This window comes from Hyperolius riggenbachi, chromosome 8, assembly GCF_040937935.1.
Source record: "Hyperolius riggenbachi isolate aHypRig1 chromosome 8, aHypRig1.pri, whole genome shotgun sequence".
Taxonomy (NCBI): Eukaryota; Metazoa; Chordata; class Amphibia; order Anura; family Hyperoliidae; genus Hyperolius; species Hyperolius riggenbachi.
In genome coordinates, this window is record NC_090653.1 from 74,469,519 (window position 1) to 74,496,763 (window position 27,245).

The following is a 27,245-nucleotide window of genomic DNA, read 5'->3' on the forward strand; positions in this document are numbered from 1 at the left end:
CTCCAATTTTCTTTTCAAATTGAGCAATAGAGCAATCCCACTAATCTTCTGAGTCCAGCTGTGACTAATAAAAATGTCCAAGCAAACGTTTTTATTTTTTTGATTAAGCCGTTCATCTAAATCTTGAGAACAAAACCAGAAAAAGCAGAGAGCCCAGATAATGCTCAACCTCAGCTGCTAACTCGGTGTAATCTTTTAAAAAATGTCAGCTGTGTTTAGGCTACCATCAGGTAATATCAGTGTCATGTTTCTCCGTGATGGACGCTAAATCCAATATATTCATAAAATCAACCAAGCTCCAGGGCCTGAATCGAAGAGCAGGTTTTAATGAAAAACAACAAAACAGAGAGATAAGCGCAGGGGGAAATGGAGGATTTTATTACTACACAATGTACAGGGGACGATGACTGGTGACACATATCAAGGCGGCCACTTAGCAATGTCATACTTAAAGAGAACTTGTCACTCTGAAACAGTACAAAATCATAGTTAAGCAGCAAGTAGGACTAGATGCCAGCTCCAAACTCCATTGCCTTTGTATTGTGTTTTCTATATAAGGGCTCAAACCCACTAGCAGTGTTTGCTAAGCACGAGTGATTTTAAAAAGCTCTTGCTAATGCAATGCTATGGGGGGATTTTTATAAAACCACATCGCTCAAGTGGGATCACACTCATAGCATTACATTACCAAGAACTTTCCAAAACGCTCAGAAAAGCACTCCTAGTGGGTTCCAGGCCTAAGGCTTCTTGCACACAGGGACGTTACAGGTGCAACTGAGCTCGTCCATACCGCCAAGAAGGTTAATCCTGGGTCCACATGTCCAGCTGTACTCGCGCTGGCACAATACGGCTGAGCTCCTGCATGAGAAGGTGCGTAGTCATATTCAGAAATCTTCTTAGATTCGTTTTCGGGCTCCGCAAGCAACAACAGTGGGGCCAGGAGGCTGTGAGAAGCCTCTGCAGGATCCAGAGGCCTCATTCTTAAAGGGAACCTAAACTGAGAAGGTTATGGATTTTTCCTTTTAAAATTATACCAGTTACCTGACTCTCCTGCTGATCCGGTGTCTCTAATACTTTTAGCCACAGCCCCTCAACAAGCATGCAGATCAGGTGCTATGACTGAAGTCAGACTGGATAAGCTGCATGCTTGTTTCAGGTGTGTGATTCAGCCACTGCTGCAGCCAAAGAGATCAGCAGGACTGACAAGCAACTGGTATTGTTTAAAAGGAAACATCCATATCTCTCTCAGTTAAGGTTCCCTTTAAGGCTCATGCACATGTTCAACTTAATGCTCAACCAACCGCACATCACCAACCAAACAACAAGTTGTTTACTTGACAAGTACAAACACACGCCAACCAACTAAACAACCAGCTCACTTAAATACTATGTGTGCAAGTTAAATGGCAAACTGCAAAACATGTCCGTATTCCAAAACAACAAAGTTGTTCAAAAGACTAGTACTCACGTTCCAACCTACCTGACAGTTGGACAGATTAATCCACCAGTTGGATCTGGCAAACAACCTGTTATCAGTTGGTCATTTGGTTGTCAGCCGTATACATGCCCAACTTATCTTCCAACAGATACGTTTGGAAAATAGTTGGACAGATTGTTGGTAGGCGTGTATGAGCCTTTAGGCAATTATCTTTATTTCCTCCAATCTGCCTCGGATACACTTCAAGCTTAACTGTAAGATGTCATAGAAAAAAGCCAGCGCATCAGCTTCCACATGTAACAATAAACATCAAATAAAGAGGGGTTTTATTTATAAAAAAAAAAAAAAAAAAAGTTTATGTAATTTTAGGAGAATTAACACTTTTCTGAAGTTAGGCTTGCTTGCCTCTTTAGGCCCTCCAGATTCACTATGCAGAGGACTGAGCTGTAAAATGCATAATTCTAGCAATCTAGTCTACCAGATTATTTCACCTGTTATCTAAACACCAATCTCAGGCAGCCCAGTTCTTCATCTGCCTCCACAACCTCATTTTTCCTTCCTTATGTAAAGAGATGAGAAGATGAAATGTTAGTGGGAATTGCATGACACACAGCCGGCCTAATAGTGGAGTCTGCGAGTGGACGGTGGGATGTGCACTGCGGGTAATGACATGCAAAGGCACCTGTCTCTTGTAGTTGAGCCGCCGCACTAGACACGGGCAAGTGGTTACGAGCCGAAGGCAGGAATGAGAGATTCCGAGCCAAGCAAGGGATGAATTGGATCTGTCACATATAATAGGGTGTCGGATGCTGGGCGAGTGAGCCGAGAATGTTTATTTAACCACTGGATGGGAAGCGGCGTCCTCACTCCTGGACGTGTGCCTTGTTTATTTCTTCCAGCTAAAGAGTCAGCTCAAATAAATAGCCGGGTATCTCGCCCAGCATTTAACCTTGTCCACGGCGGCAGGCTTGTGCAGCCTGGATAGCAGAGTCTCTGTGTAATGTGCAGCCTGCATCCCAATAGCCCAATACATGTAATTTACATCGTGCTCTTTACAATACATTTCTCTTTCAAAGGAAATGAAGGGGGGGGGGGGTAGAAGGATTGTATTCCCTGCTACTTGGCAGGCCTGCTGGTATATTTTTCCACCTACAGGATTGTTTAATAAAGTAGTAGGATAAGAGCAAAGCTATATGACGCACTGGATCCTGTTATTTGGAGGAGCATCAGGTCATTAAGGGATTGGGGTACTTTCACGTAAAGGGAGTTTGAAGCGATTTTTACAAAACAAAAACAAAAAAAAGAAAGAGAAAAACCAAAACAAACGATACTTAAAAAGAGGGAAGGCTCTGGGTCCTATAGAGATTTTCACTGCAGACTTCCTGAAATACAATTTCATAAATATAGAGGGTGCATTGTGTTCTGTACCATAGAGGGCACTACAGACCTTTGCCTGGGCAGCCTGTACCCAAAAACACTCCTGGTTAGGGACCAGCCCGCAAAGTAGTGTCAAACAGCTGCATAGTCAATCTTCAGTGCCAAATCCACATTTATGCACTGTGCTGCTTTTATCTTAAGACTATCTACTTTTCTGAGCAATGGTTTACTGTACGGGCTCTTTCACACTAAGACGTTGCGTTTGATGCGACGTTAAGGTCGCATAACATGCCCCTAATGCAACGCATGTTAGCTTTGAAGTTGGACGTTACATTGAACTGCATAATGCGTCTCTTGATGCATACTTTTTGATGCATTCTGATCGAACGAAAACGGCGCATGCGGCACATTTAAAAAAAACAAAAAAACAAACATTACTGAGCATGTGCAAACATTCTAACGCAGCGAAATACGAGTATAACGCACAGCATGCTGCACTTTCATTTAACGTGCAATGCAATGCATTGTGGGCACTGTGAACAACCCATTGATTTATCATTGCTGTGAGTTGGGCTGCGTTACAGGCTGCTCTAATGTGCGCCTGTGACGTCCCTCTGTAAAAGCAGCCTAAGGGTCGGTTCACACTTGTTTCAAAACCGTATCTGTGGCTCCGTTTTTTTTGCCCTGGACAAAAATGGAGCCAAGGATATCAATGTTAAAAATAGCGGCCGTCTTCACACACTTCAAAAAACGGATCCGTGGGCTTTGTTTTAGAAAAAAGAAAGGGAGAGTTCAGATTTTGGAGAATTTCATGAAGCCCGGATACCCACAAAGACAATGAAAGGCAACACAAAAACGGATCTCCCTCTACAGAGAGAAGTTTTACACACAAAACAGATGCCAAAGCAGATTGCCTACCGCCTGCTCCTCCACTGAGCGTCATCTTTGCGGACCTCTTTATCCAACAGAAACACACAGGAAGAAAGGACCCTTTTTTGGCACACAGTATGTTTAAACCAGTGGCGTAGATACAAACCTCTGGGCCCCGATGCGGAATCTGGATGTGGGCCCCCCCCCCACGGCAACAACAGCCCCCCTCCCCTGGCAACACCCGACGCACACACATATCCAAATCCCTATAGCCAGCTATAGGTCCCCCCAGTATAGGTAGCCAGGCATAGGTAAGCCAGTATAGTTGCCCCCGGTATAGGTTAGCCAGGTAGGTGCCTCCAGCATAAGTAGCCAGTATAGTGTCCCCCAGTATAGGTTAGATAGGCAGGCGCCGCCGGTATAGGTTAGATAGATAGGTGCCCCCAGTACAGGTTAGCTAGGTGGGTGCCTCTAATATAGGTAGCCAGAATAGTTGTCCCCAGCATAGGTTAGATAGGTAGGTGCCCCCAGTATAGGTTAGTTAGGTAGGTGCCTCCAATATAGGTAGCCAGTATAGTTGCCACCTATATAGGCTAGCTAGGTGCCCCGAATACAGGTTAGACAAGTAAGTGCCCGCAGGTTAGATAGGTAGGTGCCCCCCAGTATAGGTTAGATGAGGTAGCTGCCCCCCAGTATAGGTTAGATGAGGTAGGTGCCCCCCAGTATCGGTTAGATGAGGTAGGTGCCCCCTAGTATAGGTTAGGTAGCTGCCCCCCAGGATAGATTAGGTAGCTTTCCCCCAGGATAGGTTAGATTAGGTAGCTGCCCCCAGGATAGGTTAGATTAGGTAGCTGCCCCCAAGGATAGGTTAGAGTAGGTAGCTGCCCCCCATTATAGATTAGGTAGCTGCCCCCCAGGATAGGTTAGATTAGGTAGCTGCCCCCCCCCCCCAGATAGGTTAGGTGGGTAGCTGCCCCCCAGGATAGGTTAGGTAGGTAGCTGCCCCCCCAGGATAGGTTAGGTAGGTAGCTGCCCCCCCAGGACAGGTTAGGTAGGTAGCTGCCCCCCCAGGATAGGTTAGGTAGGTAGCTGCCCCCCAGGATAGATTAGGTAGCTGCCCCCCAGGATAGGTTAGATTAGGTAGCTGCCCCCCCAGGATAGGTAGGTAGCTGCCCCCCAGGATTAGGTAGGTAGGCCCCCCCCCATAATGAAGGGGGGAGCCGCAGCTGCGGGGAGAGCAGCCCGACCTCTCCCTCCCTTCCTCTCCCCGGGCCCCCCCCTCCCTTGAAATGCAGAGTGCGCGGCGCACGGAAGCGCTGTAGGCAGAACTCACCTCCGTCCCTGCGCCGCTGGTCTCCTCTCCTCCCGCTCTGTATAGATGTTGTTACACACTGCTTCCTGTTTAGCCGGAAGCAGTGTGTAACAGCATCTATACAGCGAGAGGAGATCAGCGGCGCTTGGAACGCAGGGACGGAGGTGAGTTTCAGCCTACAGCGCTTCCGTGCGCGTCACTCTGCATCTGAAGGGGGGGGCCCGGGGAGAGGAAGGGAGGGAGAGGTCCGGCTGCTCTCCCCGCAGCTGCGGCTCCCCCCTTCCCAATAGCGTGCACGGCGCACGGGCCGCACTCAGTCCTGGCCGCACTATAAAAAGACATGGCCCCCCCGGGCCCCTCCCCCGCCTCTTCAGGAGCCGGGCCCAGTCGCGCATGCGACCGCTGCGACCTCTATTGCTACGCCCCTGGTTTAAACAGACTGGAAACGTATGCTGCAAAAATCACAACATTTTGAAAAACTGATCAGTTTTTAGAAAAACGGATCCGTTTAAAACTCATTTCGATCTGCAACCTGACAAGTCTGGAGTGACCCTCAGGGCTCGTTTCCACTATTGCGGTGCAGAATCGCCTGGATTCCACCGCTGATGAAATAGCATGCGGATGCGAATTTTTTCGTGTTTTTTGCCGCGGATTCGCATGCGAATTCGCATAGGTGAGGGTATATGCGAATTTAACCATGTCACTGCCTGTTTGAAGTTACATTGGTACCTATGCGAATTCGCATGCGAATTCGAATGAAAATTCGCATACCATAGCCGCAGGCGAATTCCCTATTAAATACATTAGCGGCGATTCGCATGCATTCCACTCGCAGGCGAATTCTGTGGCTCTTTTGTGCGTTTTTTCACCGCTGAAAAAAACGCACCTCAACAACGCTACAGTGGAAACAGGCCCACCCACTTGCATTACATGTGCGAATCTGCATGCGTTGGACACATGCAGATTCGCGATAGTGGAAACGAGCCCTCAAGCAAAGCTGAAGCCATATAAAGAGAAAATTCCAGCACAGAGTACATTCATAGGACTTACCACGATGTCCAGAGTCCTAATTTACATTTAAAGTGTACCGGATGACCATATTCATAATCAGGCTGTTTTACTTGTTTTATTTTGCTGCCTGTAAAGAGTTAAAAGGAACCTAAACTGAGAGGGAGGTTTCCTTTTAAGCAATACCAGTTGGCAGTCCTGCTGATCTCTTTGGCTGCAGTAGTGGCTGAATCACACACCTGAAACAAGCATGCAGCTGCCAGCTAATCCAGTCTGACTTCAGTCAGAGCACCTGATCTGCATGCTTGTTCAGGGGCTGTGGCTAAAAGTATTAGAGACACAGGATCAGCAGGAGAGTCAGGCAACTGGTATTATTTTAAAAGGAAAAATCCATATCCTTCTCAGTTTAGGTTCCCTTTCATTTCTAGGCATGGAAGTGACAACTTCTGTCTTGTCGGAACCTTGTCGGGAATATCGTAACCATCACTGATAAGCTAATTACAGCCATACAAGTTTTCCCGGCAGAATACAACTTCTGAGGGTCGAAAAAGGTCAAAAGTTCATGTATTTTAATTCTGGGACACTTAATAGGCAGACTGCCACTGATTAAGGATAGTAGAACATTCAAACTACTTTGTAAATGGTTAAATATAAAAGAAAACCCTGGGATACTTAAAAAAAAAGTCATTTTTAGAAGTAGGAGGATAAATATAATTATTTATCTCATCAGTTTATTTTCATTTTGGGTTCACTTTAATATAGAAGGGCTGACACACTAAGGTATCTTCGGGATGGAAATCCTCCACCATCCCTGGAGAGACATCATCCTGCAGACTTGGACTGAAGGATCTTACAGTTGTATTATATTGAGTGGTATCCTCACCTGCAGAGGAGCCGCTCCCAGTGATGCGTCCTGGAAGGTTGAGCCGGGGAGGGAATCAGCCGTTCTGTGATTGCAGTCCTGGCCATACTTCTGCAGCCAGAGCTTTTCTTCCAATAAATCTAGGACAGCGTGGATTATTAGGAGAAGCTCTTGCTGCAGGCATGTGCACATGACTGCAATCACGCCACCACTGAATTACTCATATTTCACAAGCCACCGCTGCAATCTTATAGGAACTCAGCCGAGGGATGGAGAGCTTCGCCACTTAACGCCAGACGATTTAACTAATCCAGTGCAGGTGTTCAGAATCACTTACGATCCCCGGTGATCTCTAGTCTGGAGGTCAGGAGCGCAGCCTCCAGAAGATCAGACAGGACTGGAGGACCTCAGAAAGTTCTCAATTTCTGCTGTTTCTTGTTCAGTCAGCTATGACACTTCCCTCACAGTATTACTGTACTTCTATGTACTAGCTACATCTATATGGGTCTTTGTTGTTTAAGCAGGAACTGTACCAAGGACTGAACTTCATCCTAATTAGCAGCTGATACCCCTTTTCCCACAAGAAATCTTTACTTTTTCTCGTTTAGATCATCGCAAGATCATTGTCAGCTTTGTTGCATTGTGGGAAATAACAGCTGTTTCCAACTGCCAAGCAACCAGTATCTCCCTGTGTACATATGTATATCTATAAATAAAATAAAATTTTAGCTTATCGCATTATTAGGGGGTGTGGTTACAGATAATGACAGTTGGTGACTTTTTTTTTTTTTTCATGTCTGCCAGCAGTAAAGAAGATTATGTGCAGCCTGATTGCGGATCAAACAATATGAACCAATGACATGGTGAATATCAATCATTTCTTGTATTGTCTTCTATTTTTTAACGTCTCACTTTGCAATGTATTGATTTATTGTTTTCCCTTTTTCGCTAAAGCTCCTCTTTAAGTTGCAGAAGCTGGGCATGGACAGTGTTCAGACATCCGTACCAAGGCTGTGCATCTGAGTACAGAGGCAGCCAATTAGGCATTTTGTCTGCTGATGTGTATCCACAACACAAGTCAAGCACTGACACACACAGGGTTACAAATGCTGCCATTTGGATGAAATATATAGCAGCCAGAAAGGTGCTCAGCGGCGGGCAGATTGGAGGTGGTACTGTGCGGCAAGCACACTATTCAGCTACAGGAGGGAAAGAGCTTGTGCATTAGACCACTGTAGATTTCTTTAACGTAAACCTGAGGTGGCAGAAAAAAAAAGTTAGATACCTAGATACTAGGTAGGACTATCCAGAGGCTTCCCATATCCTCATCACAACATTCCCATGTCACCCTCCAAGCATATCGGACAAGGACTCACACTACCCTCCCCAATGCTGCTATTTCAATGGAACCTATGATGGCATGGCACCCCAAAAAATTAAGTTTTTTGTTTTATTTTTGCGGCGACTAGTGGCGGGGGGGGGGGGGGGAATGATTGGCAACTGGGTGGAGGGTGATGAAGGTTAGGTTTCAGGTAGGGTGTTGGGGGGGAGGGGGGGGGGGGAGGGGGGGTGTTAGGTTTAGATTTCAGGAAGAGTGTATGTGGGGGAAGACCGTTAAGGCATCAAGGGAAGGGTTCTGTATGAGTAGGGTTAGGTTTAGCCAATATACCGATATTTCACGATCCTTCTTTACACTTTAATAGTAGGACACTAGTAAATTTACCAATAAACTACTATTGAGTCTTGACTTTCCTGACACCCAAATTTCCAGTTGTCCTTTTAAACCCTAAGTCGCCACTTCTCCATGATACTGCGCATGCGTGGCTGAACTTGCACAAACCCAATATGGTCACACTTGTGCATCGTAGGAGTTGCAAGGGCAGTGCAGCCAGGAACTAAAAGAGGGTCCTGGTCAGAGGTGGGGGGGATCGAAAAGGACACAGAAAAGCCTCTGGAGCAGCGGTAGGGAACCTATGGCTTGGGAGCCAGATTTGGCTCTTTGATGGCTGCATCTGGCTTGCAGACAAATCAGTAAGGGATGATTCACTAAGCTACACTGATCAAGCAGCGCAGCTTAGTGTGGCAGAGCAAGTAAACTTTTCAAAGTAGGCACGCTGCTGCTGTAGCATGCACTACTAACTTACTCGCACTACCCCAAAATGAACGGCTGCTCCAGTTGTCCCACTGTGGAACGTCAGGTCCAGTGACTTTGTGGGACGAGATCCCCACTCTCTGATTGGCCCAATAGGCTGCCTGTCACTTGACAAGCAGCCTATTGGGCCAAAGTGCAGGGATCTCTCCCTACAAAGTTAATCAACCCCAAATCAGCTAGCTAATTGTAGAAGCAGTTAGTCGGTATTTCTCCTGTCTGGGAAATTGCTGATGTTGCTGAAACCCAAGAGAAGCTGAAGACGTGTCTGACACTTCCGCTGCCCAGCAGATCAACTGTGTACACATCACCATGGCAACATGGACAGCCCTCTCAGTGTTCTCCCCAGGCTGTTTTAGCCGGGTGCTCCACCCGGCTAGTTTTGGTTAGCACCCGGCTGTCATTGGCTCACCTCTTCCTCTGCAGTAAGCAGAGTTGTGCAGAGAAACTCTGGCCCTGCATTCTCTTATCTCGCCCCACCCGGCTACTCTTTTATGCCCCCCGGCTGGAAAAAATTTGTGGGGAGAGCCCTGCCTCTGCTGCGCATGTGCACTGTCCCAGTTTGAAACATTGTATGGCTCTCACGGAAATACATTTTAAAATATGTGGCATTTATGGCTCTGTCAGCCAAAAAGGTTCCTGACCCCTGCTCTGGAGGATCAAAATGTTTGGACTAAAAACACACCTTGTCCAAGCAAAAACTGAATTGTGAGATAAATGTTCTTACTCTAAAAAAAGCAGACCTACACCTCTTCATTCTCATTCAATATTTACCCGCAATAAAGTGCAGCATGTCCGTATCCACTAAAGAGTGCCAAAGGCATCCGTTTCCTGTCTGCATGCCGATAAATCGGGGCCGATGTCTTGTAGGAAATCACTCATGATAAGTGACACTGCTTGCCTCGTGTAAGCTGCAATATTACAGAATAGGAATGTTAAGCCTGAAGCAGCTCATGTATAGCCATACCAAAGTTTCGGGATAAAAAATAATAAATATTTTAATGTTTCAGAGCTTAACCTCTGCTGAAAACTCACCCACCGACACTAATCAAATCTGAATTAAGCCTTTCGCAGCCTGGGGTCTGTGCCAAATTTGCACCTCAGTAAGCTTTAGAATTTTTAGCTGTGTCAGTTGCTACCCAAAACATCCCTCTTCCCCGAGGACAGGTGCAGATGCTTTCTTTTGGCACCGCAAAGATTCTTATTTCATTTGCTGGCATCATAGGCTGAAAACTTGCATAAGAAAAGTAAATATCTGATGGGTTTTCCCAGAGCTACTTTTTGAAAAGAGCTGAAATCGACTCAAGAATTCTGCCCAGATTGCAGAAGTTGCCATGAAAACAGAACCAGCCGGAGTTTGTAATTATCTGAATCTTTATCCTAGAGCGTCTTTTCTCCTATTATCTAGTTCTATTGCTTATTTAATCTGCTGCTGTTACTATCATACTGGAAGGACCCTAGAAGGGCCGCCTATTGTACTGCCTGCTTCTAGCTGAATTCCCACTTTATTCAAAGTTAGTCGATACAAGCTCAATGTTGTGAAAACAATATTTTCGTTTTGGGCATCGTGGAAAGGGGTTAAACATTTTTTATTCATTCTTCTCGCCCAAAATTGGTCGAATTGTCAAACAGGCATGCTCTTAGTGGCACCGATTTTTATCACATTGATAATCATCTAATCTGTTTGGCAATCTGCCACCAAGTTTACAGATGTATGACAAGCTGTAGGGCCCTTTTTCACTATATCAGTTGTCAATTATAACTGAAAGGACAACGGATGTGCGAAGGTAATGTCCAGGATTCCCTGTGGCTCAAGCGATGTTACTGATTAACTGCTGACAAGGAAGCTGTTACTGGTTCATCGCCATTTTGAGAATTCCATTGATCGCAGTGAACAAACAAGTTGCAGGAGAGGAGAAAGAGATTGATAAGCAGATTACGATAAAGGCGAGTCTGACGTGTATATGTTTATTTTGACTTTTATTTTTCAGTTCAGTTTTGCTTTAAGTAATGTCATCAATACCACATGACTAGAGATGGTGACAGTGACAGCAGACCAACTGGAGAAGCTTAGTCAGGGAATAAAGGGCAGGAACAATTTTTTTTTCACTGAAACCAAACATGAAGCAATTATAAGATACCAGTCAGCATGCATGGTGTTTTCATGCTTTTGTTTTACTTCACAACATTTGGACACACCCTCACTTTGAGTCCTGAGTGAAAGAGATGTATCCCATGGCAACCATCCAGATTCCATCCTTAGCTAACCACGCCATGATTAGCTGCTGACAGACACTGAACTTTGTTTGCACTTGACCGTCTGCTCTTGGTATTTTAATAGACCTGTAAGTGCCAACAAGTTTGATATTATGTCATTTTAGCAGTAATTTTCATATCTGGAGCTCTCCTTTCAGCTGGAATTAGTCCTTGATAAAATTATATAGGATGAAAGTCAGTCATCGGTTCCCGATAATCCTTTTAAGAGAAAAAGCTTCCTGACACATAATTATATTCAGATAAAACAGCTTGTCCTGATGACCACCAATGTTCACACTTTATTTTTAACAGATACATTTCCATATAAAGTAAAAGTTAGCTTTAAAACACATTGTTAACTGTAATGTCTTTTTGATACTGCAAGCTTTCAAGAGGATAATTACATATAGCGTTCATTTGTCTCTTGTTTCCCTGTAATAGCACTGAAATAGGAATAAAATCTGGCGTAAAGTTGAATGTCTAATGAATGTCTTCAGCCTTGCCATTGTATTGAATAGCAGAGTGATTGAGAGCAGACATGTTAGACGCTACGCGTTTTGGGTCCTTTGGGAGAAACGCGCTTTACTAATGCAGTTGTTAAGGGCAACGGGCGCAGAATTTGTGGAACAGTGGTATTCAACAATAACTGGTGAACTAGGGCTAGAGTTAAAGTGAACCTGAAATCAGAACTTCCTCTCTGCTCTAAAAGATAAACAACAGCATAATACCCTGTAAAGAAAAACATTTCTTTGTTACAGCTGACACCAGATGCTGGGGAACAGCTCGCCAGCGAATCTCTATGTGCAGTCTGGCTGTGTATTACTTCCGGGTCGCAACGTACCAGAGTATGCCCGTGTCTGAATGCATCCTTTAGTACGCATGCCCTGACCCAGCGGTACGCGTCCCTGATTTCAACAACGCGCACCACCAGGCCAGGGTATTCATACTAAAGGACGCGTGCAGACACGGACATGCGTACTACTCCGGGACATTGCGACCCAGAAGTGGTACAGGACCCACCATTCACTGTCCTGGTTTGCAATGCCACCATCCACATCACTCACAAAGCCATGATCCCCTGCTTACTGATCTAGCAAAATGAAAATAAAAATGAAATGCTAACGCTTGTATAGTGCTTTTCTCCTCTTAGACTTAACGCTTTTGGGAGATGCAGACACTAAAGGCGCTCTCTGAATACCACCCCAGAGTCTTGGCCAAAAACTCTTCACTGGTCAGCTACTGGCTCCCCCGCCAGGATATCAAATTTGGTCTCCTAGATCGAAAATGGTGCTCTCAACCAGTACACTATCCAGCTGTTATAGTGGGAAGAGTGGGGACAGATGCCAATGGCAGCTAAAGCCACGTCTCCTTTCCAATCAATGTGAAAGGAAGGGGGAATATGGTGAGAGTGCTACAGGATGACACAGTGGATGACCTCCAGAAGATAACAGAGACATTATCAGTGGAACTCAAAGAGTAACATTTGGAACTCATGAGTATAATTTGTGATTTTAGGGTATGGGTGTAGACCTTAAGGTGTATACACACACCTAGGATGTATGTGGCCCATCTGGTATTGGGACTCGGTCCCCTTGGGCTTCATCGCTGGGTCAGCCAGTACAGATGCATGTCAGCTGTGTAGCTGATAATGCGTACAGTTGCTATGGGGAGAGGGGGGAAGTGGAGTGATGCTTAGCAGAAGTCACATGGTGGGCGGGGGAGTGGTGTCTTCAAAGTAGTTGGCCATCCATCAGGTGAATAGATCAGCCAGGTGGATCGACCTTTTAGCAATGGAGAAGCAATAGATAAGAGGGGAAAAAAAATAAGTAGGCGTAGAATAGCGTTTACTTGAAGAGTGTAGATTATGGCAGCCATATTGCTGCTACATTTCCTGCCTCTTGTTCTGATATTTTAGTTTGTGTCACAAATCTAAATACTAGCGATTTAGAAAGTATCAGAGGATCAGTACTCTAGCTAGAAAGGTAGCAATCTGTAAAAGGAAGTTAGTAATGGTACCTTAAAAAAGGTAGCAATGCTATGCAATCCCCCAGCGTCAGGCCTTTTTCCCGCTATACTGCATTTAGTGATACAATCGCCAATGTTCTGCAAACTCAGGCTACAGTTAAACTAATAGAGACGGTGGCGACCACTTCCATTAGCGTGATCTGTTTGCAGTGCAAATTTTTCCAGAGTCCAATTGTTGCCGTGTTTTGGGTGCGACTGAGCTCCTATACAGAGTACAGTAGCTCAATTATATTGGAAATTAGGAAGAAATTCAATTGCAGCACCACTGTGATAGCCTTAGTGCAAAATAACCCTGAGGGAGAGTAATTTATGCAGTACTCATCAGTGGCTGCCACGTTTAGCGAGTGACTGGCCACTCATGCATTCATACGGTACTTGGGCAACAAGGGCAAGATTTCTGGAAAAGCCACAAAGGGCCGGGCCTTGGGTGGCTGCACCTCGACAAGAAATAGAGGTTGCTACATATGAAAGAGTAGGCAGCAAATGAAAAGGGAATTTGTCCATGGGAGATGTATATGAAAGAGAGGGACAGCAGTACATGTATGATACACATGGAAGATAGAGCTACACATGGAGTGGGAGAGGGCTGCTGCACTTGGAAGGGGAGCCCCAACACACTTGGCCTAGGAGCTGAAGAAATAAATCTAACCAGAATCCAGTGTCAATGGACAGTCGAGCTGATTCACTGCCCATCAGACCTTGCATGCCACAATTTTCAACCATGCAATTGTTAAATAAGAAAACCCATTGATCTCGGTTAGCGGTTGAGGAATAGGACCACACTGTGACCATACATGCAGGGGCGTAGCAATAGGGAGTGCAGAGGTTTGCGACCGCATCGGGGCCCCGAAGGGCCCTCCCTCAACTGCAGTATTAGCTCTGTATTGGTCCTGTGCTCATAATAATCACTTCTATAGATACTTTGAATATTGGAAATCATTAACAAGCTGTTCCCTATCCCCTTCTTGCACCTCTGACACTGTAGTTGCAATTGGCAGGTTTTGGTGCGCTGTATCAATTGTTATGCATAGAGTGCTTGGGGGGGGGCCCATGTAAAACTTGCATCGGGGACCACAGCTCCTTAGCTACGCCATTGCATACATGTGAGCTACCGGTAGTTCTAAATCAGGCTAGCCGTGCTTTGACTAGGCTGCCAAGTGGTGGGAGGTTAGGTACTCTAGTATCTGTGTGCAGTGCAGCCAAACCTGCATAAGATTATACTAGCTTAATGTCTTCATGCGTATACCAATTTGTTGTGGCTCTGCCTCAGATCTGCCACTTCCTTTGAGTCCTTTGGTAAGAGGCAGACAAACCATCTGCAAAATAGTTCTCAGCTTCCCGGGGGGAGAAATATTCCCGAGCTGGAAATGAAGGATCAGTGTGGACAGATGCTGTGCTACATTTTCTTTTCAAAGTGACGCAGCATGGAGCAAAGTAAGCTATCAGATACATTTCCCCCAACTGTCCCTTTTGTCTGAAAAAGTATGCACGCTCTGGGCTGTTGCTGATGCAATGATTTCTGCTGCTTAATGACAGATTTTAACATTTCCGAGGAAGAGGCAGTATGGGACCATCACACGCCATAGGAGGGGGGGAGGGATGGGGGGGGGATAGAAGATATTTTAAAAATGACCAGTCTTACAATGATTCATTCAGTAAGCTGTATGAGGGGGGTTACTGGAAGTAATATTTCTAGATGAACTTATAACACATAAGGAACTGTTTATTAAAGAACAAAAAAAGTTCCGTTTTTGATTCTACACTTGTTAAAGGGAACCCGAAGGCTGCCATATTTATTTCCTTTTAAACAATAGCAGTTGATCAGGTACTCCGATTCAGGATTTACTGGATTAGCCATAGGCTTGTTCCAGGGTTTTGACACTACTTATGCCAGGAGATGAACAGGGTTGCCAGACAACTGGTATTGTTTACAAGAAAATAAATATGACAGCCTCCAGATCCCTTTCACCTTGGGTTCCCTTTAACATCTGAGTGGCACTTTTTGAAGGTCATGTACATTTATAAAACTGGCAACAGGTAGCATTGAAAAGTGGAGGACTGCCTAAGATGACCATTCATGCTGTCACTTGGATTTATAACAGTTCAGATCAAATCTTGATTTCCCCAATGCAGATGCCCGTGTATAAAAAGCCAAAGTAAGGCCCAGTGTTGCAGGAAAACTTGCCGTACACCTTAGACTCGCTCAAAAAGTCCTCTCTACGCCAGTCCATTGAAATGGAAGAATTCATTAAAGGACACCTGAAGTGAGAAGGATATGGTGACTGCCCTATTTCTTTCCTTTTACGCAATAACAGTTGCCTGGCTATCCTGCAGGTCTATTTGGCTGCAGCAGTGCCTGAATAACACCAGAAACAAGCATGCAACTAATTTTGCCAGTTCTGACAATGTCAGGAACACCTGGTCTGCTGCATGCTTGTTCAGGGTCTGTGGCTAAAAGTATTAGAGGCAGAGGATCAGCAGGGCAGCCAGGCAACTGGTATTGCTTAAAGAGAACCCGAGGTGGTTCCATGGGGGGCAGATGGGATACAGAGGCATGTTCTCTGCCTCATGACATGTCTCTGTGTCCCCACACCGCCACTCTCTGCCCCCACCACCGCACTATAGCCCCCCGAGATTAGTGACAATATTTGTCGCCATCTCAGAGGTAAACATAGGGGAGAGGGATTCCCTATTAAACATGCCCGGCAGGGGTGTTCCTGCAGGCTTTCCAGAACTGCCATTGTGCAGCTCTCTCTCCCTAGTCATGCCCCTGCCACTCCCCCGCCTCCTGCATCCTGTGAATGAGAGAAAGTCTCTCATTCCAGCGTCGTGACCCGGAGGTCACGAAAGTGAAAGTGGGCCATTGCAGCCCACAGGAGCAACGGGGAGCAGTGGTTTCTGCGGCTAACTGATCCGTTCAGCCTACTACCCCCCCTCACACTTTAGTTGTCCTTTAAGGGCAAACGGGACATAAAATACATAGCGTACCAATTAGTTTGACCGCTCAGCCACACCTGATGAATTTCCAAATTGCAACATATTTCGCAGGCACAATACTGCCTCAGGCAAACAGTCCCTTACTAGTTTGTTCTCCTCAATTTGCCGGATGAGGCAGGATTGTGTCTGCTAAACGCTTTGCAATTTGGAGTAACCATTAAATGCTATTTTTTGTATGAAATAACCGAATTGTGTCTGTTTGGTCTACTGTGGTGGTAAGTCCACCACTACCTCCTCTTTTAAATGTTTTTTAACACCGTTTTATCCTATTTTGGCTCCTCTGTTCAAGCTTCTACACCATAGTCTAGTCCACCCCTGGTGGAGGGGCGTTACCCCTTTTTTCCTGTCTACAGAAAGAGACTTCTTAAACCAGAGTGGGGTCAAGTCAATTTCCCCACCAGCCTATACAGTCCTACTCCTGTGAGTATAACTGCCCTATGTCATATGCTGTGTTTATTTGTGACTTACAAAGAGACTACACCATATTGGGCTCTCGGTCTCCTTTTCTTTTTCCTTTGTGCATGAATGGGATTTTAGCACTGGAAGTAGGAAAAATCCACAAGGAAGAGCAGATTATCAGAAAACCCATACCTCATAGGAGAGCAGGATCATCCACCAGGAAACCTAGGCAGGTGTCTGGGGCCTAGTGGGTGTCTAGGGGCCCACCAGCCACCACCTTTGACCTTACCCCCACTTCAGCTTACAGAAAAGACCACAAGAGGGCCCCAATTCTACTACCTTGGGCCCAGGGCCCCAATATACCCTAAGCCACCCTGGCCATCCCTGAACCTCCCAGATGTGCAGGTCACTGTTAACCACACTACCAATCGCCCTACCTCTCAAGCCCGCTGTCTGGGTGTCACCCTGGACTCCACACTCTCCTTCACCCCCCACATCCAAAATCTCACAAATAGGGATGGTCGGAAATGCCAATTTCAGATTCCGCGGTAAATCCGCATTCCGCCATTGCCAAATACCGATTCCGCTTTCCAATGCGGAATTTCCGCCGGAAATCGCGGAAATTCCGCCCGACTTTAACATCGATTTTCTCAAAAACTATAAGGTCTTTTTAAAAACTTTTTTTTGCATCTTGTTCAGGAGAATCCTGAAAATTTGGTGTTTCTAGGACTTATGGGGGCTTTGCTCTTAACCGCTAAAGTCGGCGGATTTTTACTGTAATGTAAATGCAGAAAATAGGCAGATGCGGATTTTCTGCATTTTAGGGTTTATTAAGCAGAATCTCCTGAACAAGATGCAAAAAAAAAGTTTTCAAAAAGACCTTATAGTTTTTGAGAAAATCGATGTTAAAGTCGGGCGGAATTTCCTCGATTTCCGGCGGAAATCCGCCTAACGCACTTGCATTACCGATTTCCGCATTCCGATGCAGAAATGCAATTTCCGATCGAATTTCGGAAATTGCATTTCCATGGAATCCGAATGAGCATCCCTACTCACAAAGTCCTTCAACTTCCACCTCCGTAACACCTGCAACATCCGCCCTTTCCTGACCTCTGCCACCACCAAACTCCTCATCCATGCCCTCATAATTTCCCACCTCGACTACTGCAATGCCCTTCTGTCTGATCTCCCTATGACCCGAATTGCCCCGCTGCAGTCCATCATGAATGCGGCAGCCAGAATTATCCACTCCTCCCATCGTTCCACCATGGTGGCTCCCCTCTGTGAATCCCTCCACTGGCTTCCTATCCAGTCCAGAATCAGACTCAAGATATTGTGTCTGACCTACAAATCTGTCCACAAAACCTGCCCAACCTACATTTCCGATCTCACTCAGAGGTAACCACCTAGCCGCTCACTCCGCTCCTCCAATGAACTTCGCCTGACCTCCCCCCGCATCACACAGTCCCATGCACGCCTCCAGGACTTCTCAAGAGCTGCTCCAACACTATGGATCTTCCTACCTCCACCCATTAGGGCAGCCCCCTCCTTCAACATCTTCAAGAAGGCCCTTAAAACTCACCTTTTCACTCTGGCCTACCACCCCTCACAAGTGCTCTAAACCCGCAGCTAAACTCTGGTCCCCTACCTTTTATGTACCTACCTCTCCCTCTAGATTGTAAGCCTTCGGGCAGAGTCCCTCCTCCTTTTGTGTCCTACCTGATCACGCACCTCCATTACTGTGCACACATGCTATGCATTTGAGTGAGCTCGACCTGCCTTATCTCCATGCTCCCATCCACTGACTGACTAAGCATTACCTTGTACTCATACTGTGCTGCGTGATCTGTTTTTTTCTTGTATTCCTGTATTGTCGTATTCCTGTATGTCACCCCTATATATTGTCTGTAACCTAAACTAATGTCCTGCGCTTCTTAATATGTTGGTGCTTTAAAAATACAATAAATAAATAAATATCTGCCTCATAGTGTTAGCTAAGTGTAGAGGGGGTAATTTCCAAATTTTTATACAAATTCCCTGAAACACACGAAGAACATTTTGAAAGAGCAAAGGATGTAAGCTTGAGTTTATAGGTCTGAGTCATAAACCCACTAGGAGAGGGTTAAGGACACCAGCACCTTTGTGGGATGTAGTAAATTTAGAAGATACATCAAAGAGATAGAGAGACACAGTTTTCATAGCCGTGACTGGTGACAGTGACAAACGAGAAGTGTAAGACTACACACTGCAGCCACTCAATTACTCAGACTAGTTATGTGCTTTTCCACACAAGTCCTCTGAGGAGCTCATATTCCATTTCACCCTACAAAGGGAACACAGAAACCATGGAAAGCCCCAGATTACCAAGAGAGCAGCAAATATCTCTGACGTAATCTCAACCTCCTCTCAGTTTATGCATTTCAGTATAATTCTAGGGAAACTAATGATAAAGACACTACAGTACAACAAGGGCTGCTCTGCTTTATGATTGCCGAGGAAATCGAGATGCAGATGTCCGTATGGCTGATATTGTGGTGAAACCCCTCCCACAGTGTGATGTCAGGACCTAGGTCCTGACAGTTTCCTGTCTGTGAGCCTCTTTGCATAGTGGGAAATAACAGCTCTTTCCAACTGCCAAACAACCAGCATCTCCCTTTGTGCATAAGTAAAAAAAACAAAAACCTTTTAGCCTATCGCATTGTTAGGGGGTTTGGTTATAGATAATGGCAGTTGGTGCTGTCTGTTTATTTTTTTCTTGTCTGTCAGTAGTAAAGATGATTACATGCAGGCTGATTGTGGATCAATGATTTGTAGTTACATCACTGCTATATTTTTCTCTTCCACATACCGGTATGTAATGGCTATGGTTAAAGAACACATCCAGAATGGTTCATTTTTTTCTGAGTCATTTAATTACCATATGTCAGTTCTAGGACTGATATAAGAAGGTAGATGCATAGAAACTGTGGCAAAAGATGCTGCAGTTAGGCAGACAAAGACAAAGTACTGTTATTTCATTAAAAAATTACCTGAAGTGAAATGAGGAGATAAAAAAATACTACTTAGAACTTGCCTGTGGTGTTTTATGGTTTGTCACTCTATGGGTTAATAATCCAGGGTTGTAAACTGCAGTCTAATGAAGTCTGACTATTACCCCTGATGAGGTGGAAGAATGAATAAAGCCCATGGTGGGGTAGATTACCTCCTCCAGAGTGTCCTGACGCTGCTTGTTGTCCTCAGGGTCCCGCCCGTTCCCCACGCTTGGTCCTCAAAAGTATTCAACGGGATCCTCTAAACCAGGGGCGTTGCAACAGAGTACATCAAAAAAGGCGCAGGGAAATAAGGGCACACAGAAACGATGTTTGTAAAATATGGTTATTAAATACCAATATTTTACTTTAAAAATATAAAATATCGATATAAAATATCGATATTTTATTGTGGCCTAACCTGAGATTACTGGAGACTTTCAAAGCCGTGGATCAATTGCGTTGTCCTGTAACTCATTGCTGAGCAGCTGGAGGTGCAAGCCTCTATTTACTGGCCGTGTGTCTGGGGAAGGATGCCTGGCTGGCTGCTTGATCCGTTTCTCTGGGTTTGACCAGCTGTCCCAGGCTATTCCCTGCTTGCTTGGTTGTGCTGAAAAATGCGGAAGTCAAAGCTGGATTACCCGTACCTGCCTTAGTAGTGTCAGCGGCAGCTGCTGTGACAGGGCGGCTGCAGTGACAGGGCGGCTGCAGTGACAGGGCGGCTGCAGTGACAGGGCGGCTGCAGTGACAGGGCGGCAGCGGACAGCCACACACAGGGATGGAAGTGAGGCCCTATTGGCACTGCTAAGGTAACAGTACTCTACAAGTGCAGAGGATGGGGGAGGAAAAACTTCAAACTTGGGAAGATGATGATGATGATTGTGTATGTATTGTACTGCTGTCCCTGAGCTGCCAGGGACTTGTTGTGGCAAGTGTACTAAATGAGTGCTGCCATAAGCGGCGATACAAAATATTGGGATTTGGGCGGCCTCAATGCCCGATATATAGCGGGTGCTGTATCAGCGCTCGCTATATATTGGGTGCCCAAATTTCCGCTCTGGCACCCAAAGACCGCTATTTTGTATTGGAGTCTATGGCTGCGGCCATTTAGTACACTTGCCGCATGCGCCCTTTTTTCCTGCTTCGATTACAACAGCCCTGGGGATCAACCTGCAAAAGTGTCATGGTACCCCAAGGGAACAAAACTCCTCCCCGTTTACACACTTTGCCCAAACACCATTGCAGAGTACTGCTGTAGGTTTCCAGCCACACACACTTCTGCCATTCACCATCTCCCGATCATGTGACTGGCATCGGTCATGTGATCAGGAGCCAGCAAAAGGCAGCAGAGAGTGTGCAGCTGTGATGCATGGAAGTGACCCGCAGTGCTAAAGGCAGATAATCTATATATTACACAGCTCCCTGCGTTGAGAGGGAGGAACTAAGAAGGAAGGGGAGTAGGCCCCGACAGCCTCTGGCCCCCAGCAATTGCAGGGATCACAGGGGCTATAGTTACACAACTGCTTCAGCCAAATGCTTAACCAGGAAGTTCCTGCAAGCGTCGGCACATAATTCAGAATTGTGCAGGGGTCTATGTGACATTAAGGCCTTGTACACACACTCCATCTCTCGGGATAGTTCAGGGCCAAGTTCTGTACAGACATCACTAGTCTAGAGGCTAGCAACACACCAGTTACTATGGAGCAAGGGGGAGGAACGTTGCTTGGCACAAAACTGAGCAGCTTCCAATGGTCAAAGTGCTCGGGGGTCGGTCGGGCGTCACTAAAGTTCTGGCATGCTACATCTTCTGGCGATATCTCTTGCCTAGGTAAGCAATGACAAACACCATTTTGATTTTGAAAATTGGTGACATACATAACATCCAGTAAAAAGCAAGAATAAGCAGTGGGCGTGTCCCAGACATCCACAGCACTAATGTTTTACCTAGAGGTCTGGGGTCTAAAAGAACCATACAGAAAAAAAGTCACATGACCTCAACTTCCAAAAAGTACATAAGGTAAGTAGAATATTTCCTTGTAATTGGGACCAGATATGAAGTAAGGTGAAATGGGGCCCTAAGCAAGCAATTACTTTGGGCTCACTTTTTATGACCACCTGACTTTTTGGGCAAGATTTGTTGGGGGCTAGCATAAAAAAGACCCTTAGACTCTCTCCAAACACCTGCCTAAGTTGCCTTGTGGGTGGATCTGGATCTGATTAGGACCCCAGTTTGTCATGAGCTTGGAATATGAAGGTGTAATGTCTGGCAGATCTGCTTTCTTTCAGCTGCTATGCCCCAATCTACCACCACCTTCTTCACCCTATGTGGCGCGTCCCCACTAGAACAGAAGGTGAGGAAACAACACCTGCCCGACTTCGGTTACACCCAGGCCTTGGTGGTGCAAGATATAGCAGCTGAGGCCAAGAAAGGCCACCAGAACAAACAAGACTATGGCCTTAATACATCATTGTCTTTGCGATAACTCTTTCCAGTTTGTTAAATTACCGAATTCAACGTTTATCGATTTCTAGTTGTATTCATCAATGTTTTTCCACATTCGGTGTGACTTCGATAAACTATCGATAACAATACGGTAACGTGTCGATATTACCATTTTACAGCGGTAATTTAACATAAGGCCATAAGATTCCCGTGGAATTGGGTAAAAAGGCAGTCCATTGAACACCACGTAGCAACATTCCGAATAGGGCTTAACACCTGGACCAGGATACCGAATAGGGCTTAACACCTGGACCAGGATTCTGGAAGTGGCTTTGGACAATCCCATAATTTTGCCAGCTACGGCTTGATAGGAGCCTTTTCTGAAAAAAATGTAGTGCAGCTAGCAATTTAGTTAACCCTGGCACTCCCTCTGTTCTCTTACAAGATGATTTAAGAGAAATGCAGATGTCCTGGTATAGCACATCAATCTATTCTCTTGCAAATTGATATGGTTCTAGACCTTATTCTTGCCCTTCTGCGCCTTTGAATCACTCTCAGCTGATACCTAACCACTTCAAATGTGTTATGCAAGTGTAACGTTGACCGTTCCACTGAGGAAAGGAGTCTCCCGAGTGCAGAGTCTAAGTGACCACGGGTCTTCACCAGCACCCCAGGAGGGGGTGATGGGCCGCAACCCCTAGTGGGCTACGGACTACTTATCTGCCTAGTGCCCACCAGGTTGCACCCAAGAAGGACTCCAGCAGTGGTCAGGAGAACAGATGACACCTCGATGTGGAGGCTGGATGACTGAATGAGGATCCGGGGTACTGAAGGTTAAGAGATCCGGGGTAACTGTGTTAGATCTAAATCCAGAGGGTAACTGAGAGCAAAGTTCAGATCCGGTAACAAACTGAGGTCAGGGCAGGTAGCAAAGGTTCCAATCCGGTAACAAGCTGAGGTCAGGGCAGGTAGCAAAGGTTCCAATCCGGTAACAAGCTGAGGTCAGGGCCGGTAGCAAACCAGGAGAGTCAGGGACGAGCCAAGGGTCAAAGCCGGGTAGATCAGATCAGGAGTAGTCAAGAAACAGGCCGGGTCGGTAACGAATCAATCAGGAAAACAAACAGAGCTTCAGGCTTTTTCACACACTAGCTGACAGAGGAATCAGCGTGGAGTGCTGTGAGTCCTTGCCTTTTATAGTGAAGGAGGGCTGGCCTTCCAATTGAATTCCGCGCCACGCATGCGTACTAACGGCCGCCAAGACCAGCGCATGCGTACTGCCATCCTGACGCATGCGTACTCTTGTCCGCCAGGAACGGCGCATGCGTACTTGTTTGCCCACAGTCGCGGCTTGTACTTCCGCCCTTCCGGCCACTGGCAACCACCATGATGACGCGTCAGTACGCGTTCCTCCACACAGGCCACCCGGAAGTGCTGGCCTCCGATGGAACACGGAACATCGTGCACCCTGCATTGGCGGGGCCCCTCCGGACTGCGGATCTCCGGGGAATGCTAAGGCCATCAAACCACCGACTTGTGGTAAGATTTCCGTGTGATCCTGACAAAATGGCTCCTTCTTCTCTGTCAGCAATGATCTGACAGGAATAACGACAGAGCAGTGAAGGAGATAACTAATCCTAAATTAAACGCTAAATCAGGCCCACTTTTATTTTCAAGAATTTCACTTTCTTCCGTTTTATCGCATCATTACCGAATGATTACCGAATGCTCGCTAACTGCTGTAGATAACTTTGATGAATCCTGAAATCAACTTATCGAGTTCGGTATTTTACCGAGCTGTCGGTAATTGATTCGATAAGTCTTGATGAATCGAGGTCTATGTAGCTGGGTGATAGAAGAGGCTACACAGATCACCCCAGGAGTTATGGACAAGGGAGTAAGATTGCCTAGAGCAACCGATAACCGCCACAAACAAACAAGGCACAATGGTTGCTCAGGGCGACCGTAGCCCTAAGCTTCTGACTGAGTAACAGGACAGACAATAGACAGACAGAATACTTGCCAATCTAATACCTGCCCCAGTGGTAGCAAGCATCCACGCATCCACACTGACCTGGACAAGACAAACAAGTAAGAGCGTAATTAATAGCAACTGCAGCCTATAGTTACATTCACAGGAACAGGACTAGCAGGAACAGACAGACAGAAGGATTGTTTGCCTAGCAATAGCAAACATCCACACTGACAAGACAAACCGGTAGGAGCGTAACTAATAGCAACCGCTGCTACAGTCACGTCCACAGGAACAAAACTAGCAGGATAATTAACTAACAGTCACCAATGTGGTGAAGGCAGTTTCCAACTAACAGGATGGTAAGACTTCACTGCACCCCTGCGAGTGCAGCGAACGTCCAGGCAGGCAAGGTAATGCAAAGCAAAGCAATACAAAATACAACATTCACAGCATGGACCCAGCAACAACTCAGTTAAGCTGTACGCTATATCGGGCAAGGTCTGGAATGAGAGGTAGGCTTTTATATGGATATCAGCCAATGGGAACAGACATGCAAATTCCCACACAGCTGAATGGTAATCATGCAATCCTGTGCTACACTGATTGAAGGCTGCAAGCTTCCTGTGAATGGAAGGGATTCTCGCTACAAAGGCATGCAAGATTATGCAACCACATGCATGTAAGAAATTCATAGCTGTCTGACTGCAGTTCAACTGCAGAAAGCCATAGGCGGATTCATGACAACATCCTGGGCTACTCTGAACTGCAGAGTGATTGCAAATAGCAAAGACTCTCAGGCCGTTTACACACAAAACGTGCAGGAGAACGGCTCCTGCAGGTGTTGCGGCGTGTCGTCGGGAATCTGCGGTGCGAAGCTGAGTAGCGGTGGTAGTAGTTAATTTACCCGAAGGGGAAACGCTGATTCCCGACGATAAAATGCGCCGGGATACGTTGTACCGCAACGCATCGAAACACAGCGTCGGGTGTGAAAGGTAAAATGAAAGTCTATGGACTTTCCTTTTACCTTGGTTAACGCATAGTATAGACTTTGCGGTAAACCGCCAAAAGACGGCTCTGGTGTGAAAGAGCCCTCATGGCAAATGCAAACAAAACCAAGCAACCAAAATGCAGGTAGAGAAATCAAAACTGCTCGGCTGTAGCTCTGCTGCAACTGGTACGTATCCATTAACCGGGCGCATCCGGCAGGTGGCGCTGTTGTTGATAATTACTTCACGTAACAAAACAGTGAATGTAAATGCCGCGGGTGGCTCTAATTGCATTCCTAGTTAAGATAACAATATGTATATTTAAAAAAGTGATTTAATTAAATGAGAAATAAGTCGGCGGCAATGTAACAGATCAAGCCGCCGGCTTCGTGTCTCGCTCTCCTCCCCCTTGCCCTCTCTTGTATAGAGCCCTGGGGGGGACATGCGTGTCCCCCCAGAGTCGTTCGTCGCGGCAGGGAATCCTGCCTGTTTTATTGCGACAAACGACTCTGGCTGGGACCCCCAGGGCTGCCAGTGTTCTATACGAGAGAGGGCAAGGGGGGAGGAGAGCGAGACACAAAGCCGGCAGCTTGATCTGTTACATTGCCGCCGGCTTATTTCTCATTTAATTCAATCACTTTTTTAATATACATATTGTTATCTTAACTAGAAATGCAATTAGTGCCACCTGCGGCGTTTACATTCACTGTTTTGTTACGTGAAGTAATTATCAACAACAGCGCCACCTGCCGGATGCGCCCGGTTAATGGATACGTACCAGGGATCCTTACAGTAGGACAGAATAGTTTTTTATGACCTTGCCTGGATCAGAAGTATAAATACTAGCCTGCACAAGCATGATGGAGTTAATATTTTTATTCTCCACTCAGCCTAAGCTAGAGAGGACACCAAAATTGCTTCAATTCTGTGGGAGGGAAGTCTAATCGCCCAGAATATTAAAACATGTGCAACTACAATAAAACTCCATTACGCCCTTGGAATGCTCTCAGAATAATGATAAAATAAAGGCCTTTTATTTTTAGCCTAACTATTTTATTGTGCTGATTAATTAAGAATTGCTGCCTTAATTAACTAGAGTAATTTTCATATTGTTGCTATACAGGATATACAGATTGCAGATCTTAAAACAAATTAAAACATATTAAAAGCAGTTTTGTCTAGAAATTCAAAAGCCAACATGTAGTTCTCTGTGAGTAGCTTATGCGGAGTGGCTGCAGATATACAGCATATGACTTGCAGATTACAAAGGGTATTTAAAAGGGAATGTACAGTATTAGGATAGATTAGACTTAATAGATAGCATGGCATTGACATTCTACATTAGAATACGTGGGGTGACTTTTAGACAAATGTCATGCAAAACACAAAGCTTAATTATCAACGCTGAACATCTGGCACATATCAAAATACTTAGAGAACCTGAATTGAAAATAAAAAGTCAAAATAACCATACCCAGGTCATACTTACCTCCTGTGTAGTCTACTCCTCAATCTCTTTCTCCTCTCGTGTCCCATTTGTCCACTGTGATCAATTGAATTCTCCGTCCTTCATTTTAAAAATGGCCATTACCCCATAACCGCTTTTTTGTCACACACTGTTAAACTGTAATATCACCCACTTGAGCCATAGGGAAACATGGACATTACCTTGCACATTCAGTTGTAACTGACAGTTGCTGATATACAACTGACAGCAACTGGTTTATTTTATTTCTGACAAAATATTGTCAGAACTTGAAGGTATCACTGTAAGAAAGGATGAGCTTCTGAGAGGAACTGACGGTGAGGTTAGTATGCAAAATTCATTTGCAGCTACATCATGTGTTTATTTTAAATAATTTGACTCGCTTCAGGTTCCCTTTAAAGAAGAATGGTTGTCAAAATAACACAATAAATGTGCTTATTCTTTAACAATATTACTTTAGCAATTATTTAGTCAGTGTGTGTCCATTGTAAACTCCTCTCCCTGATTTACCGTACATTCGGAAATGTAATCACAGGTGGGGACACCTTTAGGCTGCTTTCACAGTGGGGCGTTAAAGTTCCACGTTAGAGCAGCCTGTAACGCAGCCCAACTCACAGTAATGAAAAATCAATGGGC

General features: G+C 45.6%; 1 protein-coding gene across 7 annotated transcripts in view; it reads right to left on the reverse strand.

Moving 5' to 3' along the window:
- Window positions 1-27,245, reverse strand: part of LOC137528929 (leucine-rich repeat and fibronectin type III domain-containing protein 1-like protein) — an 874,345-nt gene that overhangs the window by 614,129 nt on the left and 232,971 nt on the right. Inside the window, exon 2 of one of the 7 annotated variants that reach the window (XM_068250706.1) lies at window positions 21,420-21,546. The exons of the other annotated variants lie outside the window; for them this stretch is intronic. The gene's annotated coding sequence lies outside the window, so the exon portion shown is untranslated. The remainder of the gene's footprint in view (window positions 1-21,419; window positions 21,547-27,245) is intronic. 7 annotated transcript variants of the gene reach the window in all.